Raw genomic sequence first — 20,218 nt, 5'->3', positions numbered from 1 at the left:
GGGAATTAGGGATTTAGGGAATACATGTTCTCTTACATGTTCCATATGGACGTACAAAATTATATTAAGAATTCCTAAGACTAAACTTAGTCCACGCAAATAAAGAAAGAGGAAATTGATATTAATAATATCTTCTAAATTCATCGACATTCAAAATCGACGGTTTTTGAAAAATGAAGTTAGAATTGGGCAAGTATGCTATAAACGTTAATTGAAATATTGAATGTTAACATTTAAAATTTGAAACTTCTCCAGGCGTTCCTAAATTATTTCCTATTTATCTGGACACAATCATTTACATAATCTAGCTTCTTAACGTGTGTAATCCAAAACGTTTTTCATATTTTTCCAGAATGGTATGGTCATGGAAAATACCGGTGGTGAAGCTGAAAACGTAATGGAAAGAAAAAGACGTGGTCTTTATAGTAAATTGTAACACATATTTGGAAATATTAAAAGTGGATAAACTGGTCTGGCTTCAATTGTCTTCTACAGTGTCATCGTCCATGGAGTTCTCCAAGCAAATGAAAGGAAAATGAGAAATGGTAGCTGTCATATATACAATATTATTACTGGAAGAAAATGCCTTTCAAGAAACACACACCATCAGAAACACACGCACTTTAATTTTGAAATTTGAAGTGTCTACGAGTTCTCAATAAGATAAACACCAACATCTTTGCAAACAAGAAACTAAAATGTGTATATTGCATAGTAGCTTATTGTCAGTAAACAAATTTAGAGCAAAAACAATGTTATATTTTGATGTCAGAGTATCCTCGTTCACAAAGGTTTCATTAGGGTATTGTGAAACGAATATGTTAACAGCGATCTTTCCTAGCAAAGTTAATGTAGTCATGCCATATTCTTTTTGGAAAACAATATTGTTAGTTTGCTTTTTGACAATTGGCATACTTTTAAAAAGATCATCTGGAGTAACGTTAAAACTCCGGCAATGAAAATGTATGTTTGACTTTATTCATCTGTAATATTGTGTTCAATTTGTAGAGTTATGTTATGAATGCTGTGAGGAGAATTTACAAACAACTCCTTAATTCCTTATTCATCACACTCTTAACAGTTTCATTGTTTATGTACAGTCAACGGCAAAGATAATAGTAGGAAAATTGTCCATCACTATTTACATTACTCTTCATTCCACACCGTGTGTTGTTTTAAGGAATGCATTTCTGTTGATACATAGCAGATGTTGTCCTCTGCCTCATGATGTTTTTACTTCAATTCATGATCATAACATTGTGGAAAACGGACTGAATGAAAATGGTGATGGACAATTTGCCAATTTCTTTGCCGTTAATCTAGAAACATGGTTTTAAAACGAAAAATTTGAAGACGCTACATATTTCAAAAATTATTTCAACCTTGCACTTACTTACACGAACTAATTTTAAGTACTTTTATGCAATAAAGAAATGTCACTGCAACCCAAGTTCGATTTCATTGCTCAAGTAACTGCCAAGTAACTCTTGCAACACTTATTTGTTACTATACTCTGTTTCAGTTATATCTGGAGCAGGCAAACGAGAACAAGTCCTGGCGTCCGTAATTGACGCGAGACGGCTCCACCAATGAACACGTAAGAGAGAACTCGATTGTCTAGATGTGGGGAGAAGCGACTGCCTTTGCAGCAGCGCGTACTGCTTCGCTCTGTCCTCTCGATTTCCTCCCCTTCTCTGCCGCTATGCGCGGCCTTCCTCCAGATTTAGATGGGACAGGGTATATATGTTGGAAGTAACAGGTTGTCCAGTCGACAGCTCGCACGTCAGAAAGCAAAGAATTTGGAAATGAAGCTTCAAGGTGCAATATTCCAGCAGCTATGTCCGGGCATCCTGTAGCGTGCGACTATTTTAAGCAGTGCAGTGAAGTTATATCAGAAGATATAGTGAATTCGTTCAGTGTGGATATATACATTTACCCCAGTGTAATAATCTTGTTGCGTCGACACTAATTATCATTGTGCACACCCGAATCCGGAGTGTACGTACAAGATTGTCATATCTCGGGCGTGTATAATGGGTAAATCTGAATACCTGTGTCGCAGCTTGAGGAGTTTTGAACCAAACTATTTGGCGTCCGGCGTGAATTACTCCGCCCAGTTATTCCGAGCGCTCACCGACTTGGGGACGTTTCATTTTTTACCAATATAGTCCTACTAGATTTATTTCTAATAATAAGTTGTTAAAACTTATTCTTACAATTTCTAGTTACACTTTTCAAATAAGAATGCCCTAAGTCTCGGTGAAGAGAGTTTATTTAGATTTTTCTGGTGTTTGAGTACATTTCTCAATACATGGATCAACGATGTTAATCCTCTTCACGCAGTCCTCTGCTGTCACAGCTCTCCGGCTTCTTTTCCCAAGGTCTTCTCATCATCTCCATCCTAGAATAAGAATATACCGTAAGCAATTTCATTGAAAAAGAACTATTTGATAGTTTTCATCTGATGACATAGTGCATAATCATTGCCTTGCACGATGAGTGCAGAAAAGGTAGAAGTTTTGAAATTTATATTTCACTGTTAAATATTTAATAAAAGTTCAAATAAGTTTTGGAATCAGTTATATCGAGAACCTGGGATGAAATGTAAATTACAGTAAAATCTCGTTAATCCGGATCCCGATAAGCCGGACTTCGCTTAATCCAGGCAGGCAAAAAAAGCAGAATGCAAGGTTTTAAATGTGGCTAGAAGTCAAGAAGAGAACTTCCCAAAGAAAAGGCAGTCACCTACTGACGAAATTCTGTTTCCCGCACACTTTGTACTGTACTGTATAGTATATTTAGGCCTATGCCCTTTAAAAACACCATAATAAACGTGTTTTGTTGCTATAAACGGAGTTTTAATGCACTTTCTACTGTTCTTTTAGGTTTTTTCATTTAATCCGGACTTTCGTTAAACCGGTCAATTTATCACCCCCATAAGTCCGGATTAACGAGGTTTTACTGTACTTTCAAAATCAATGTCCATAAATAATAAACAAATTGATGACTGAAAGCTACGACGAATAGATATGACCTAGGGTTGTATCCTGTGCAATAGCCTTAACGTTCCTGGTTGTGAGAATGTTGAGACATTTTCACCATAACTGTATACTGCAAAGAACAGAAATGAAAATAGGCTATAGATTGGCTTTTCATTCCATGAAGTGTCGACAAGATTCTAGAACGATTTGTATGTACTACAAGAAGCACACGTTTCCAACAGTGTGAAACATAGATTTTGCATGTTGGAGGCTATATAGTAAGGCTATGGCCCACGTTTTGTAGGGCCCTAACGGCCTGCAGCTCCGGACCACCTCCGACAACTAGAGACAACCAGTGGAGAACAATATGTTTTGAAAAGGGAGAGGGAAACTCTTATCGTCCTTCGTTTCTTTCGCTCTCTCTCTCTCTCTGTCTCTCTCTCTGTCTCTCTCTCGCTCTCTCTCCCTCTGTCTCTCTCTCTGTCTCGCTCTCTCTGTGTCTATCTCTCTCCCTCTGTCCCTCCGTCCCTCTCTCTCTCTCTTTCTCTGTCTCTCTGTCTGTCCCTCTGTTGTCTCTCTCTCTCTCTGCCGCTCTCTCTGCCCCCCCCTCTCTCTCTCTCTCTCTCTCTCTCTCTCCCTCTCTCTCTCAGTTCAAGCGTGGTATCCCTTCCTGTGTATGTTTGAGCTTCCATGTCGCCGTGCAACGGTTAAGGATAAATTGTGTACAACAGTCCCATTATAAGAAATTTAATAGTTTGCAGCAGGTACAGCATATTATAAGCTATTCTCTCCACTGTGCGAATTAAGCATTTTGGTTTGGGAGTTGGTGATGCCCATTCAGTGGCGTATTTGTGATCACATTTCGGGAGGTAAGTTTTTGTGGGGTATGCAAATTTGTATGTTAGCAGTTAGTAAACTAAACTATTCCCTTGCGGTTCTAAGAATCTTAGAACAGTGGTTCTAGCCTAGGTCTTCAAATTATTTACACGTAATTCAGAAACAGTATTTTACATTGTAGCGAAACCCAAACATTAATACACAAAAAGAGCCATCGAACTAATAGCACAGAAAACATGACCAAATTTATATTACCAAGTTCAAACTAAATGTCTACCTAACCTATTAACAAGTTTCTTGTTTATTATTACAGTGTTTAATATACGTGTGAAATATCAGCACTATAATATGAAAATGTAAGTAGAAATTAGCCTTCTTGGTAAGACTGGTCCATTTCAGAATGTTTCCTTTAACCCACATGACTAAACCATTAATTTCTACATTGTAATAAAATGCTAGAGTGTATGGTTTCAATCTCATAAAAACATCCCTGGCAGGGTTAAAAGTAATTTTCTTTTGGCATGGATATTTTTTGGGGGGGAGTCCCTCCCTGTTATTTCACATATTGATTCTCTCTTCAACAAGTTAATATGGTTAATATATTTTAGTTATTCATCTACATTATATACAATACAAAGACTAGTAGAGATATCCTAAACCGTATCGAGTTGAAAGAAACAACCTAATGTGTAATTTGCAATGCAGTGTTTCGCATGCCTCTTTTTCTTTATGCTAATCGTATGAATAATAAACATATTGAGAGGATACCCAGACCAGACTAGAACTTGAAACAAAAGGTGCATTCAGCCATCGAGGAAAATATGGAGAGTTTATCAATTATTTTCACGTAAATACATTTTTCAAAAAGCTTTTGTGGTAGTTACTTCAACAATTCACTTTTTGATAGAAGTTTCACAAACACTCGAATGTGCGGTGAAGAGAGATTAATATTTTCATGGGAGTTGCCTTCGGGCAGAGTGCCTTTGGCATAATGGAAAATAACGTGGATTGAAAATTGTCAAACGGTTTCAAAAGTTCGTTTTGTTGCAGGAAATTCGTCGGCATTTGCAGGCTTGCAGGTATTGCACTATGAGCTCTCTACATCACCGAGTGATGTACAAGTTGCTTCGTACACTTAATTCGTCATACAGAGAATTGTTAATGCAATATCATGTATCTTACAGAACAACATTGCTTGTATCTGCTATAGATCTAAAGAAACAATTTACAGCGAGACAAAAATATTATTTTGTGTTTGAAGATACTTAAACGAGACATATCTGAGTCTCGTCTCGAAATTGAAGACGAGACCGGGACTTAATGCCCGAGAGTGTTGGTCTCGTTCCAGACTTTAGTAAACTATACTCTGTCCAGGGTATCTATGGATCAAGCGAACGAAAAACAAATCTCTGCGCAAGTAGCGACTTGAGAGGGAAATCGTAGCTGCAGCTACCATCCGTTTCCAGCATCGCGCATTCTTTGTTCCTCCCACTCGCCTTTTCTCCCTCTCTGCCGTTATACGCATCAGTGCTCCAAGATTCCAGAGACACACTGTAGAAAAAGTATTATTACATTTGTAAACCAAAATTACTTTACAATGCTACTAATTCATACATGCCAAGCGGATATTTGTTTATATTAATTGTAAACTGATTCCTTGAATTATAACTGTAAACCTGTTCAAATTTGATTGCATTTACTTAGGCGATTCACAGGATTCAAACAAAACGTCAACAAGAAAAACCCTTTTGCACGTTGACTGCCACAATGTATGGGTCACGATGTTTCATTACGAGAATATAATAAAAATTTTGAAAGCAGTACGTTTCTTGATGATTAGATGATTTTTTTCTATATTTTTAAATATTTTATTTTATGTGTATGAGTCATATGGAACTCACGTGACGCTAGAATCATTTTTTTGCTGCATGCCACGTGAGTCATATTTGGATCACAGCATGTTTATTATTTTTTTCGAACATTGAGTTTTTTGTTATTTGCAACATGACTTTGTCGTATACAATTGTATCGATATTGTTCGAAGAGCTATGGCCAGCAATAATTGAAGGTGAAATGCACAATCGGAAAAACAGTTCATGAGTGAAAATGTTTCTTTTTTGTTTACTTGGCAGATTTAAGTTAAATTTAAAGGTAAAAATAAATATAAACGAAGAAGTTAATGTACAACTATTCATTTGATCCACGCTTGTTTGTATTGATAATAACAGCATCATTAAATAAGATTTTCACGAACCATCTGCAAACTTTTGTCTACGGGACCACTCTTTACGTAAAATGTACAGTGGGATCCATAAGTATTGCCATATCCATGACCACATTTACTCCCTTTGTTTTATGCAATGAGAGCTTCAAGAAGTGACACAAAATACCAAACAATCTGCTTACAACCTCTGAACCAGTATACGTAGGAATACAGTCCTTAAAAATGCGTAGAACTAAGAAATAGGCCAACGAAAATAGTCATGGACAATTTGCTGAGCAATACTTATGGATCCCACTGTACGTTATAGCATGGTAGCGCGAGTTTCCTGTGCACCACGAGGCTCCGAAGGTAAAGAGACGTGTGAGTTAAATACGCTTCACGAGGCCCCTGGCGTAAAACAAGCGTGAGTTAACGTGGCAGTTAACGTGTTAAGGAACGTTTCTTGAACCTCAATGTTTTTTATAAACTAAAATCATTTGTGCACTGACATGTCATGTTTATATTATGTATCTCGAGGCGAGATCGAGACATGTCCTTCGAGTTCGAGAACGAGTTGAAACGAGGTAAGAATCTTATGATAATCGGGTATGACTGAAGATGACCGGACCCCTCTCCGATTTTCTTCATATTTGACATACTTACTAATTGAGGCCTGCTAACAAAGAATCTGAAGTTAAAATTTGTCGGAAACGTCTAGAAATTGCAAAATAATTGTGAACCATTGACGCTAGCCCCAGGAACCATTGGCGCTAGCCCCACGAACCATTGACGTGTGGTTAGGTTAGTTTCGGTTAGGTTAGGCAAACATAGTTAAAATTTCGTGTCGTGGTAGTATCAGGAATATATATATATATATATTTGCTTGGGAAACAAAAAAATTCGCGAAAATCGACGGTTTCCATTCCGAAAACTAACGCCTTATTTTCGCTTATTTTGCAATTTCTAGATGTTTCCGACAACTTTTAACTTCAGATTCGTGATTAGGAGGCCTCAATTAGTGAGTATGTCAAATATAAAGAAAATCGGAGAGGAGTCCGGTCATCTTCAGTCGTTCCCAAAATCGCTACCAGAGTGTTGACACGTAAGAAATCGTGCTCCGAGTTTGACCCCATATAAAGTGCAGTGTATGAAGTATATACGATGCATTCATACATTGTGTGGTGAAGTATCAACTAAGTGAACTCGTGTAGGGCGGTTTCATTGTAATTCTTGCAGTGAAATTCTCTGTGTGTATGAAAGTGAAACGTACCTTCAGCGATGGTAATACAACTCACGTGACCAGTTCCCCAGAACAACGACAACGGCAATACAGCAGCTAGAACTCGTACAACAGGTAGGTGAAGAAGTTAAAGCAGTGGTACAAACCCCAGAAATGTTATTGTTTATTGATTTGGTTTATTTTACTTCGCTTTTCTGCCACTTTTGGCTAATTGCGAAAGATTGGGATGAGTGATGATATGATGAAATTGGTGAATAGACACTCACTAACACCCATGTCCAGGCCCGGATTTGAACCAGGAACCCCTGGTGTCGTAGCGCGATGTGCTAACCAATCCGCCACGGGGGCCGGCAAAATTTATTGTTCATTGTCGGTTCTGTCATAGCCTGCAGACGGTAACTAAGGTAGTCGTAAATAGACTCAACAAATGTAATGGAATGCAATATACAGGGTGTACCAAAAGTTCCATTATCCCCCCCCCCCGTTTGAATTGTAGACAAACCTGCAAAATGTTATTTTAACAGCATGCGTATGATGAGAGGATGGTATACCATTAAATCAGACCAATGACCACCATTTACTCCAGAGGATCTGTGTGCAAACCGCCATTTTTATGGCACAGTATTATTCGCTCGCAAGTGCGATATGAAATACTTCGTAACATGGTGAGGGAAGCAAACGAACTGCGAACAGCTTCTTGAAGTTCCCCAGTTGTCTGATAACGATTATGGGCGACTTTCTGTTTGATGTGTCCCCATAGCGCAATATCACAAGATATTTACATCGCACCTGGAGGCGAATAATACTGTGCCATGAAAATGGCGGTGTGCACACAGATCATCTGGAGTAAATGGTGGTCATTGGTCTGAATTAATGGTATACCATCCTCTCATCATACGCATGCTGTTAAAATAACATTTTGCAAGTTTGTCTACAATTCAAAGGCGGGTAATGGGGCTTTTGGTACACCCTGTACTGTAGATGAAGTGAAGAACCTAGGGAAGACACTGAAAAGTAAGGATGGGCTGATTGAACAATTACAGGATATGATCGTTGATTTGGAACGGTATCGAAGAAGAGATAACCTTGGTATTTTTTGGTATAAATGAAACAGAACAACAGGAGGGTATAGTCACCCTCTAACTGTTCGGGGAACTTTGCGAACCGAAATGAAATCAGCACAACTCATAGAGACGGTCCCAAACTACCTGGTAAAACCCGTCTCATAAATGTCAAATTTACAAATCGTACAAGGGCCAATGTTTGCAATAACAAGAAGAAAGCTCGAAGGATTTAAGATTACTATTAACGAGGATCTGTGAAACTCACGTCCACAAATTCGAACTGCAACAAAGAAATTGGACACAAGAATGTTTTTAACCAGGATGGATGTTAAGTCCACTTTATGCACAAATAGGCTAACCGGAACTTGACCTCGTTTTAAAACGGGATCCGGATTAATATGTGACTTCTTTAACCAGGATGGGGAAATTGTAGTAATTAAGGACAAAGTCCTCTTATTACGAGTACATTGAGAAATGTACTATACCTAGGTAGATAGATATATTTAGCTTCGGTTTGAATAATTGTTAAACAAGATATAATGGCAACTCGGTAGCCGAAGGATTGATGTCTTGCTCTAATATTTCGCAAACTTTATTCTTATTGTAAGAGAAGGAAAGAGAAAGTCCTCTCTCTGTGAGATAGGAAGAAAAGAAAGAGAGAGAGAGAAAGAAAGAAGCGAGTTAAAGAGAGAAAGAGAGAGACAGAGAAGGATGGAGATAGAAGAGAGAAAAAGAAGGGCGGACCTCTCATTCTCTCTCCCTCTCTCTCTCTCTCTCTCTCTCTCTCTCTTCTCTTTCTTTCTCCCCTTCCCTCCCCGCTCTCCTCTTTCCCCAAGTGCATGTTTGTGGATCTTAGCATATGTCCCTCAAATTAAAGGGACGATATAGTGGCGTGTTATGTATGTGTAAGGGATTGTTATGTGTGTCTTTTTATGTATTTCGTCGGGCTGTTAAGAATATTGAATGTAAGGAACCAATGTTGAAAACAAGACTGAACGAGTGTCGATTTTCTTTGGTGAGGGTAGCGTCGTCGGCTTGTAGACAAGGGGTCCCGGGTTCGATTCCCGGTGGAGACACATAGTGGTTTGGATCCTACTTAAAGATGTAGGTCCAGTCCCGATTAGCCTTACTGTGCATAAAGTGGACTTAAAACACCAACTCACCAATCTTGGGTGATGGAAGTACTTTAGATTTAAATTCGCTTCGAAAATCGGCTATTACTGATTTACCAAGTTTGTCGTCAAATAATTGTAATTTTATTACATCAAATGAACGTGAAACAAATAATTTAGTGGTAGAACTTCCCGAATATCATGACAGAGCAAACATCCTTGGAATTATTTTAATTTCGACTGGATTTTCAAACTGCTTTAAGAAAATTCAGTTCCTACGAAATCGTCTAGTGTCGCAACTCACCCAATGCTTTTCAAAAGTTCGTCTATGCGCAGTCCGGTTTGGTCTGCATAGGTTTGAACAATCACAGATTAATTTATTAGGTACTTATATAATTTTTATAGATAATAGAAAATTATCAAGAAAATTCGCTACAAACATTCAAAGTAGCCAAAAAATTCATGCATTATATTCACCACATTTAGTAGCTTCTAATGCAAGTTGGCTACAATGCTAAAAACTAATACACCTCGACCAAACCAAGTCTCAAACTCGCCCAGAGCAGAAGAATGGGGAGAGGATTGTGGGTAAACGTAACGGAAGTTATTAAGAAAGTTCGGTGACGCGCACAAATATGACCTTCCCTCAAAAGTTGAATTCTCCTGCCTTAGCATACAATAGCCTCACTGTGCTTTGAATCAATGGTACTACTGTGCTTGTCTTTGGAAAATCGAATACAAGGACGAAAGAGCAGTCAGGCGATTTGGCAATCCGAGGAAAACTTCCTGTTTGCAGCCACGCTGTCAGTGCAGGAAGAGTGGGAAAAAGCTTTTTTTTAAGAGAGAGAGAGAGAGAGGCGAAATTAGGTTATTGGGGTGGTGGAATAACCGCGAAAGAGATTACAGCGAAACTGATTAACAGCAGAACCAAAATCGAACACTGGAATACGCGCGAAAAGAACAACAGTAAACCGGATTAAGTGCGAAACCGATCTTGGATATCCAGTATAAGCGTGAAAGGAACAACCTACGAACGGATTAAGCGCGAAACGAAATTTCAACACAGGAATAAGCGCGAATGGAGGATCCTCGGAACGGTTTAAGCGCGAAAGGAATTATAGCGACACGTACCCAAGGGTCCCACGCCGGATAAAAATAATTTGTTTGTATATTGTTTATTACGAGTTTATAAGACGCTTATGCTTCGAATTAAGCAAATAATCTGATTTTGTCTGACTTTATGGATTGTTTGGACATATTGAAAATATCCAAAATTACTGAAATAATACGCTAGACACAGTACTACATCGAAACCGTACTCGAATATTTCAATAAAATAGTCGATATGCACTATTCCTTTAAATATACATGAAATCATGACGTAAAAAGCTAATATATAGTTGAATATTGAACACACATTCAGTTTTGTAATTATATAATAACGAACGTTGCAACAATGGCGCATCGGAAATGAAACGAAATACTAATTTAGAAATTTCTATTAATCTTCTTCTTTCTTCTTTTTTTTTGGCTCACACCGCGTTTGCGATTTCTAGCCAAAGTTCCTGAGTTCAGGTATTATTACTATTATATAGGGTAGCCCGGGGTTATTTCGACCAAGGGGCTAGTCCGATCAAAAGAAGTATAATGCTCCGCTTGGCGACCATTACACCCTTAGTTGTGGACAGTGTTGTGGAAAGAAGTTGTTTGTATTGGCATGGCGATTTTACCGTTGATTAAGCTCTAGCATTGGATTTTGTCTGCGAAGGTATGTAACAGAACTTTGTACTTTTTAATAGTTAAATATTTACGCCACCAAACGTAAGCTGTAGCTCTTGAATGAATCGGTATCCCTGTATAACTTGCTTTGCTGTGTTAACTAGGGAATCAGATTTCTCCTCGCACACCATATTTGCGACGTATTTCCAATGCCTCCAGGGTAGCCAATTCTGAGAAAAATATCTGCCGTTTTAGGCTATTTCGATCAGTATTTATACAACTTCCCGATCACTTGTTTGTGATCGATATTTAGTTATGTAAAACTGAAACGTATACAGTATGTCACATACTTGTTCGTACACTAAAATTTATAACAAAGAAAAATTTAAAATATGGAAACTAACTTTCATTTTTGGTATTTTTATATATTAACATGCGAGATTTCAATAAGTTTTCCCATTTAGATTAATACATCTGTACGAACAGGAGTGTGGTATGAAAACGGTGCCTATTATTAATTAATATATTACATTGAACTGTAAATGTTTAAAATAACTTATGTAATTAATGATAATAAATTATTGATTTTTCTTAAAATGCTCTGAATGATTCTGTTCGTGAGGTAGCCAGCCCATCTACCCCAGAAACAATGCCTGTCCTTTCCATTCCTGGTACTTCACCTCCACATAAATCCCCTGATCCAAACAATACAGCTCCCTTCTCAGAAATCATTCCTACCCCTACTAAAACAGTGTCCCGGAAATGCTGTAAGAAACTAGGACTACGCCATTTGACATCTGATCACGTTTTCCAGGAGGTAGTGGAAAAAAAAACACATTGGCTCAAGAGAAAACTGCATTTAATGTGATGCCTCGTAAGAAGAATCAATTCAGGAGAAAAATAGTCTCCTCCAGTGATGAAGAATCTACGAGTGACATCAATTAAGAGGATGAGAACGTCCCGTCCCCTGTGGCTTCTGTGGAATGAAGTATTACTCGGAAGAAAGTGCAGCAAAAGGAGACTGGATACAATGCCAGAAGTGCAAGTTGTGCTTCCACGAGATCTGTGTTGGCTCTTTCGGCAGAAAGCAATTTACATGTGGAAAGTGCATCTGAAAATCACGACTGTGTTAGTGATCACAATAGCCCCAAACGTGATCGTAATTACCCCAAACTATTCCAATAATCCGCACTGCGCAACTACTTGTTTTTTATTATTATTATTATTATGTGTATGTACTTCATTTAAAAGGCCCAGTTCCTTATTTCCCGTAAAATGTGGATATTAATGTAATGTGTCAATCCATTATTGTTTAATAAATTTTAAATTTGTGACTCAAATTTAATTTTGAATTTGAAATGGTCGAAATAGTCCCGGGCTACCCTATGATCCAAACTGTTGTTGAATATCGTTCACTTTCTTCGCATCACTAATGACTTATTGAATGTTGTAGACCATTCTGTTCTTATATTATAACTGTTTTTCGAGGTCGTATTGGTTTAAATTGTCGTGCGGATCATCATGGCTGTTAGGTTGTAAACCTATGTTTTGTAACGAAACTATAAACAATCCAAATAACTGCAGTGTGAGGTTCAAATATTATAGTAGATAAGGATATCGGAAATGTAACCTGTAAGTTTTTATATAAAATGTCTCGGTGTTATTGTCTTAAGGAGAATTTTAAAAAAATTGTAAATTTATCGTATCGGACAAACGGATTTCTTAAAATTTACAGGAGAATTTACTTACCGAATGCAGTTTCTTTACACTTCTGGAAGTTCGGGGAAGTGTTTTCTCGCAACGTTCTTTGAATTTTGCCGGTAAATCATCTATTTTTCGATATAAATGTGTGACCCTGCACGGAAGCTGTTGCATCCATTTCCTTCCAGCCGGATGTTGTCTGTGTGTGATGACGTAATCACGATCAATGCTGATGTGTTTCCAAACACGTGTTTTTGTAACTGAAGAAGGTACGTTTCCGCAAATGGTTCGTGGGGCTATGTGTCAATGGTTCGTGGGGCTATGCGAGAATGGTCTGTGGGGCTACGCATTTTTTTTTGTAAACCAATTTTTAACTATTCTAACCTAAACGTGACCCTACCTAACCTAACCTTACCGGAAATGTTTCGTGGGGCTATGTGTCAATGGTTCGTGGGGCTACATAGGTATTTTTGGGTGCAGTGGGGTGGAAACACTGCATGCCGACAACAGTAGTGAAACTGTGACCGCCATTTGGCGTGTTACCGAAGGCAAAAAGAAACGAAGAAAACTTACTCGATATGTCGCAAATAGAGCTTATTTCCGTGAAATAAGCGAAATGCCACCTACAACAATGTTTCTCTAAGAAGAATACGTAAGTACGAATATTGAAATTAAAAGAACTAGCAAATTTCAGCCGTTTGTCCGGCACGAGAAATTTACCACAAAATAAATTAATCTCCCAAAATTCTTGTTTTCACCTGCAACATCGGCTTATAGCTCTTAGGTAATAATACCGTTTACATCGTGTTTAAGCAGAACACCTGTATGTACTTCAGACTAAGGAACAAATTTCTCTGCTTATTTCAGACTGCTGAAAAATTTTGATTGTAGGTCCCATACGCTTTGGAAACTATCAAAAATCGATTATTGTTAATTTTAGAAATACGGATACGAATGAATCTAAAGTAAAAAAATGTGTTTTCCTTACCTGATGGTTGAGGCTGGGAATGAGCTTCACGAGGTACACAAAGATTTCTGGCCCTGAAATATAGAAGAGATAAGAATGAGTGATCAGAAATCTAATAGCGCTTTAATTCATTGTTTCTGATTTACATTTATTGAGGATAAAAGTAACACATAAATACGAGGATAATAAGCGATACATTATTGTAAACACCTACAATGTTAAACACTTTGCGGAGTGAGGAATTTCCGAAAATCGGATGTTAGATTAAATGTAATTAGATATACATTCAGTCCGAGTCACTGGCGTACTCAGGAGGAGCTAATGGGGCTACAACCCCAACTGATTGTCAGAACATCAACATTTTTAAGTTGAAGCAGCAAAGAACTCGGGGAAATCAAAATCTGAATGCAAATCCTCTAAAAATTATCCCCGATTATCATTTTTGTTTTGGCACAACTTTTTAGACCAAAGTTAAGCATGAAAATTACGAGATATTTTACAGAGTATTACCCCCACCCAGAGAACATAGTTTTACAATTCCAGCCTCCCCCTGACAAAATCCTGCATGTGATTGTGGTTTGAGTGAATAACTTAAATGTAAACAATTATTTACAAATCGTAAAATAAAATATATTTATGATTAAATTACAGAAAAATATATAATCCTGATTACCGCTAGAAATATTATGAACTCAGGTCATATTAAGCTGTGAACATAAAAAACAATAACCTTGAGTGATCGACTAGGGTTATCAGGGTTACGGGTTCAAGTCCTGATTTGATAAGTCTCTTTGTGAGTGTCACTTCATTAATTTTATCAAATTATCGTTTATCCTAATCTAGCACAAATTAATTAATCGGGACTAGATTTAGTAGACACACTTAAACAAGTCAACACCGTAAATCGAATCCGAGATTTGTTATCTATAAGGCAGTAACGTTAACTGGTTAATTGATTAACTACAGGCGAATAACCTTGACTGGTTAATTGATTAACTACAGGGCAATGACCTTAACTGGTTAATTGATTAACTACAGGGCAATAACCTTTACTGGTTAATTGATTATCTACAAGGGGATAACGTTAACTGGTTAATTGATTAACTACAGGCAAATAACCTTTACTGGTTAATTGATTAACTACAGGGCAATGACCTTAACTGGTTAATTGATTGACTACAGGGCAATAAACTAAACTGGTTAATTTATTAACCAGAAGGCAATAACCTTAACTGGTTAATTGATTAACTACAGGGCAATAACCTTAAGTGATTAATTGATTAAGTACAGGGCAATAAGCTCAACTGGTTAATTAATTAACTACAAGGCAATAACCTTCACTGGTTAATTGATTAACTACAGGGCATAACCTCAACTGGTTAATTGATTAACTACAAGGCAATAACATTAACTGGTTAATTGATTAACTACCGGGCAATAACATTAACTGGTTAATTGATTAACTACAGGGCAATAACCTTAACTGGTTAATTGATTAACTACAGGCAAATAACCTTAAGTGGTTAATTGATTAAGTACAGGGCAATAACCTTTACTGGTTAATTGATTAACTACATGGCAATAACCTTAACTGGTTAATTGATTAAGTACAGGGCAATAACCTTTACTGGTTAATTGATTAACTACAGGGCAATGACCTTAACTCGTTAATTCATTAACTACAGGGCAGAAACCTTAACTGCTTAATTGATTAACTACAAGGCAATAACCATCACTGGTTAATTGATTAACTATAGGGCAAAAACCTTAACTGGTTAATTGATTAACTACAAGGCAATAACCTTCACTGGTTAATTAATTGATTAACTACAGGGCATAACCTCAACTGGTTAATTGATTAACTACAAGGCAATAACATTAACTGGTTAATTGATTAACTACCGGGCAATAACATCAACTGGTTAATTGATTAACTACAAGGCAATAACCTTAACTGGTTAATTGAATAACTACATGTCAAAAAACTCAACTGACTAATTGTTTACCTACAGGGCAATAACCTTAAGTGGTTAATTGATTAACTACAGGGAAATAACCTTAAGTGGTTAATTAATTAACTACAGGGAAATAGCCTTAACTGGTTAATTGATTAACTACAGGGCAATAACCTTTACTGGTTAATTGATTAAATACAAGGCAATAACGTTAACTGATTAATTGAATAATTACAAGACAATAAGCTTAACTGGTTAATTGATTAACTGCAGGACAATAACATGAAATGGTTAATTGATTAACTAAAGGACAATAACCTTAACTGGTTAATTGATTAACTACATGTCAAAAAACTCAACTGACTAATTGTTTACCTACAGGGCAATAACCTTAAGTGGTTAATTGATTAACTACAAGGCAATAACCTTAACTGGTTAATTTAACTACACGCAAAACCATCAACTGGTTAATTGGTTAACTACAGGGCAATAACCTTAAGTGGTTAATTGATTAACTACAAGGCAATTACGTTAACTGGTTAATTGATGGGGCCAAGAAAAACTATTCTAGGGCTGGTATTTTAGACGTTTGTGACTTTTTCCCCTGAGAACATTCAATGTTAAACTCATATATATCTTTAAGTAAATCATTTTCAAATAAATAACGTAGATTTACCTCTATTTAATAAAAATATACTAATGCTGTCATATTATGATCAAATGGTCCTGGGTTCTATTCCTGGTGGGGGCACATTGTGGTTCGGCTACTCTGGAGGCCCAATCCCGGTTATTTTATCTGACCACAAACTGAACTTAAAACGGTAGAAACATATGCACATAATATTTCCAATGTAACGTCTTATACGTTTAGCAGCATATTCTGTACAACTGCCGCAAACAAATTCTATATCCCGAAGTACGATATGCCTAAAGTTCGTATAAGTTTAGCATTTCCTTTCCATATAACAGGTGGCGCAAAAGTCATCATCCTATTTGAACGGACCTTTACCTTGACATCTTGTTGTTTATATCAGTAGTGTTTTGTCAGTTAAATATAAGATACTCACGAAATTTATTGTGTGCCAAAATGATTAAGTATACCCCACAAGAATGTGAAAAAAGTGACAATATTTTTAAGGAAATCTTGACACAACGAGAATTTAAACATTTTTCCAATCGTTCAGCGCCTACACAGGCCAGGTCTCCCGGTTTGACCGCTCCAGATCTTTTCCTTTGTGGATATTTGAAACCATTGGTTTACGTGAATAAGCCAGAGACGGTACAGCAACTAAAGGACAATATACAGCATGAAATTGAAATTTCCCCTCAGATCCTTTCCAACACCATGGAAAACGCAATAAAAACAGCTCAAATTCGCATCAATTCGAATAGTGGTCATTTATTGAATGTTATCTTTAAAAATTGAGGAAATAAAATTTACAAGTATCAATAAACGTTTAACACAAGAATACCTATTTTGTTTAATTTAATACCCAAGCTATAGGCTAAAAAAACAGGTGATGACTTTTGCGCCACCTTGTATTAAATTGCCACGGCGTAGTAGTTTTATTATATACATATAATGTTAGATGCAAATCGCGTTTAGTTTTCCAGCGGCGCATCATCGGGCCAATTTTTTTTACACTACTGTCAACAATGATGTGTACCAGGTATTGTTTCATGAATTTGTGAACCAGTTGGATGGCGAGGAACTGACACTTGGCTGGTACCAGCAAGATGGGGCAACATGCCACACTTCTGACGAACACATTCACGAACATGCAGTGCCGTGTTGAACTGTGTATACAGGTGGGGGCAGGTCACTTCCAGCACTTCTTGTAATGTACCTTCATTTCCCAACCATAAAGGTATGTCATGTACAAATTTGGTTTCATATCCTATTTTATTAAGATTTTTATAACACTTTTTCCGGGGCCCCTTACGAGTGGGACACCCTGTATTTCTATAAAATGTACGTAAAAACGTGTACACCTTAGGTGCACCATATTTCATCCATTAGATGAAAGAAAGGAAGTACTTTAGAGTAGGCGTGCCCGCAGGCGTGTTTTTAGGCATAAGTTGCGTCCACCAATTTGGTGGGGGGTGGGGGGTGGGATGGAAATTTTACTGACGGAACATTCCAGCATTGGACACAAGTTGAATCACGTTACCAATTAACCATTGCTGCTATATAAATAGCAATTCATATACTGACAGAGGAATTGTAACTGGTAATTGTATCTGGGGGAGGGGATCAATATCCAACTCTTGCATATTAGGACTTCAATTTACACGTGAATCCCTGATTAGGGGAGGGGCAGATGAATTTAATTTTTGTTTCATATCCACTTTATGCACAGATAGGCTAATCGGGACTGGACTACAGTTTAATGTGGGATCCAAACCACTATGTGCCTCCACCGGGTATCGAACCCGGAACCCCTTGATTACAAGGCGACGACGTTACCACTGCGCTATCGGGGAGGCTGAGGGGAAGATGAAGTATGGTGTTAAGTAAAGCTAAAAAAAAGTTACTTCCAGTAGATACGCTGTCGTAATTAAATACTTCATGGGATTATGATATGATTTGGGGAGACGCTCCACAGGCCTTAAAGGGGATGGGCACCCATGGTGTGTGTGTTGAAAGGGAGGGGTGGCGATGATTTAAATCAGCTGCCACTCCATGTACCGCTGGTACCTCATGTCGCATATTACTTTAATCGCATGTACTCACATAACATATAAACGTTGTAAATTCCAAATCCAATCACAATAAGGGTAAGTCCAATTCGGAAGAAGTCATCCAAGAGGTGCAAATATCTTCCCTCTTCTCTGTTCGCAAGCAAGGCTTCATAAGCCCTTCTCATCTCCTCAAGGTCTAGCTCTTCCATGTCGGGTCGCCTGCCTAACATTTCGCCCTGCCTGTCTCACCAAAGCACTAAGCTCCACAACTGCTCGCTTTATAAACCCTCCGATGTCCGAGGTGTGTGACTTCACCAAGAACGTCGCGACTGGTCATTCAGTTGCCTGTCGACTGTACTAAAAGAATGTAAACATTTCCGGATGTTTGTAACATTATCCGACAACGACCACTTGTTCAAGAATAGTGTAGGGTTGCCAAATGCCAGCGGACAAATGCGCTAGATTCCAGCCTTAAAAGAACCAGAAAAGCACTAGGCAAAGTGAAAAATCACCATAAATAGCGCTACATCACGAAAAGTGTATTGTAGCATAAAATAGTATATTTTCTTTTGTAAAGCATCATCTGACAAAGGAAACGTCTTTCTTATAAGAATCTTTGGACGTGGATACTTCATTCATCAATTCCGAAACGTGTGTGCATTCGATAGTTTTCACAACTTCCCTTGGAAAAGTGGAATTGTGATTAAAGCCGTAGCTATGGGTAGTTAGGAGGGGGGTGTTGCAGTCGCCCCGAGCGCCGAAGTCAAGAGGGTGCGAAAGAAAATAAAGAAAATTGAAAAAAAACCTAGTGGCCTAATGCAAAAAAAGTAATATTAAGTGTATATCGTCATTATGGAATAGTAAAAATATCTGTTCCAACTGTATTTGAAATTCGTAGTTACAAATGAAGTACACTGCATTAATGTACATTCTTAATTCCCCAGTGAAGCTATTATAACTCATTACAAATTGAATAAAAACGATGAATTTTTTCGCACCAGAATTTACACCAGAAAATCTTTATTAAACACCAGAATTGCATTTTGGCGCTAGTAATAAAAGGTTGGCACCAGTCCGGCGTCTCAAAACACCAGATCTGGTGTGAAAAGCACCAAATTGGCAACCCTGATTCTTGATGTCGGTAAGAAATACGACGCACTTCCTTCACATAGTTGCTTACATATTTTGAAGCAGACAACAATGGATAGTATCAGTGAATTCTGTAGGATAACGTAATCACCCACTGACGTACACAAGTGGGAAGATGGTGTGTCTACAGCCCCTCCAGAAATTAAATCCAAATGTTCAAACAAAACCAGTTTAGAACTCGAGATAAACCAAAGTGATAAGTGCTTAAAATTACCCCAAGAACCACTTTTGCTTTGCACTGCTTTAAAACGAAGCTTATAGATGTCAATTATTTAGTGGTGGAAATGCTTCGTAGTGTATATCCCCTAGTGTATATCCAGCTCACTTCGGAAAAAAAATTCTGAGCACGCTGGCCCAGGATTTGAGGGAGGTGCCAGATCCAAAAATATCTTTGTGTGTGTGTGTGTGTGTGTGTGCGAGGGGGAGGGGGAGGGGGTTTATAGAAATTACAAAATAGTTTAAATGTTTTTATTAAATGTTAGTTTTATTTAATTATTGCCATTAATAATGATCAATAAGATTTCATACTTATAGGGGAAGGAAGGGTAAAGTGGCCAGTGCGGGCAAAGTAGCCATGTGAGTTTTCTTCGCTGTATAGTGCTTCCGCC

At 37.7% G+C, this 20,218-nt stretch overlaps 1 long non-coding RNA gene across 1 annotated transcript; it reads right to left on the bottom strand.

The window, feature by feature from the left end:
* Nucleotides 1–2,285: 2,285 nt before the first annotated feature.
* Nucleotides 2,286–18,691, bottom strand: LOC146004613 (uncharacterized). Its single transcript, XR_014443950.1, has 3 exons — nucleotides 18,514–18,691; nucleotides 13,846–13,898; nucleotides 2,286–2,401 (listed from the first exon to the last, which is right to left on the bottom strand). It is a non-coding gene; the product is annotated as an uncharacterized LOC146004613 (long non-coding RNA).
* Nucleotides 18,692–20,218: the final 1,527 nt, after the last annotated feature.

The sequence above is a fragment of the Lepisma saccharinum genome, chromosome 22 (genome assembly GCF_977018435.1).
Source record: "Lepisma saccharinum chromosome 22, izLepSacc3.1, whole genome shotgun sequence".
Lineage (NCBI taxonomy): Eukaryota > Metazoa > Arthropoda > Insecta > Zygentoma > Lepismatidae > Lepisma > Lepisma saccharinum.
The sequence above is the reverse complement of the archived record's forward strand: the minus strand, read 5'-3'. Positions and strand labels throughout refer to the sequence as shown.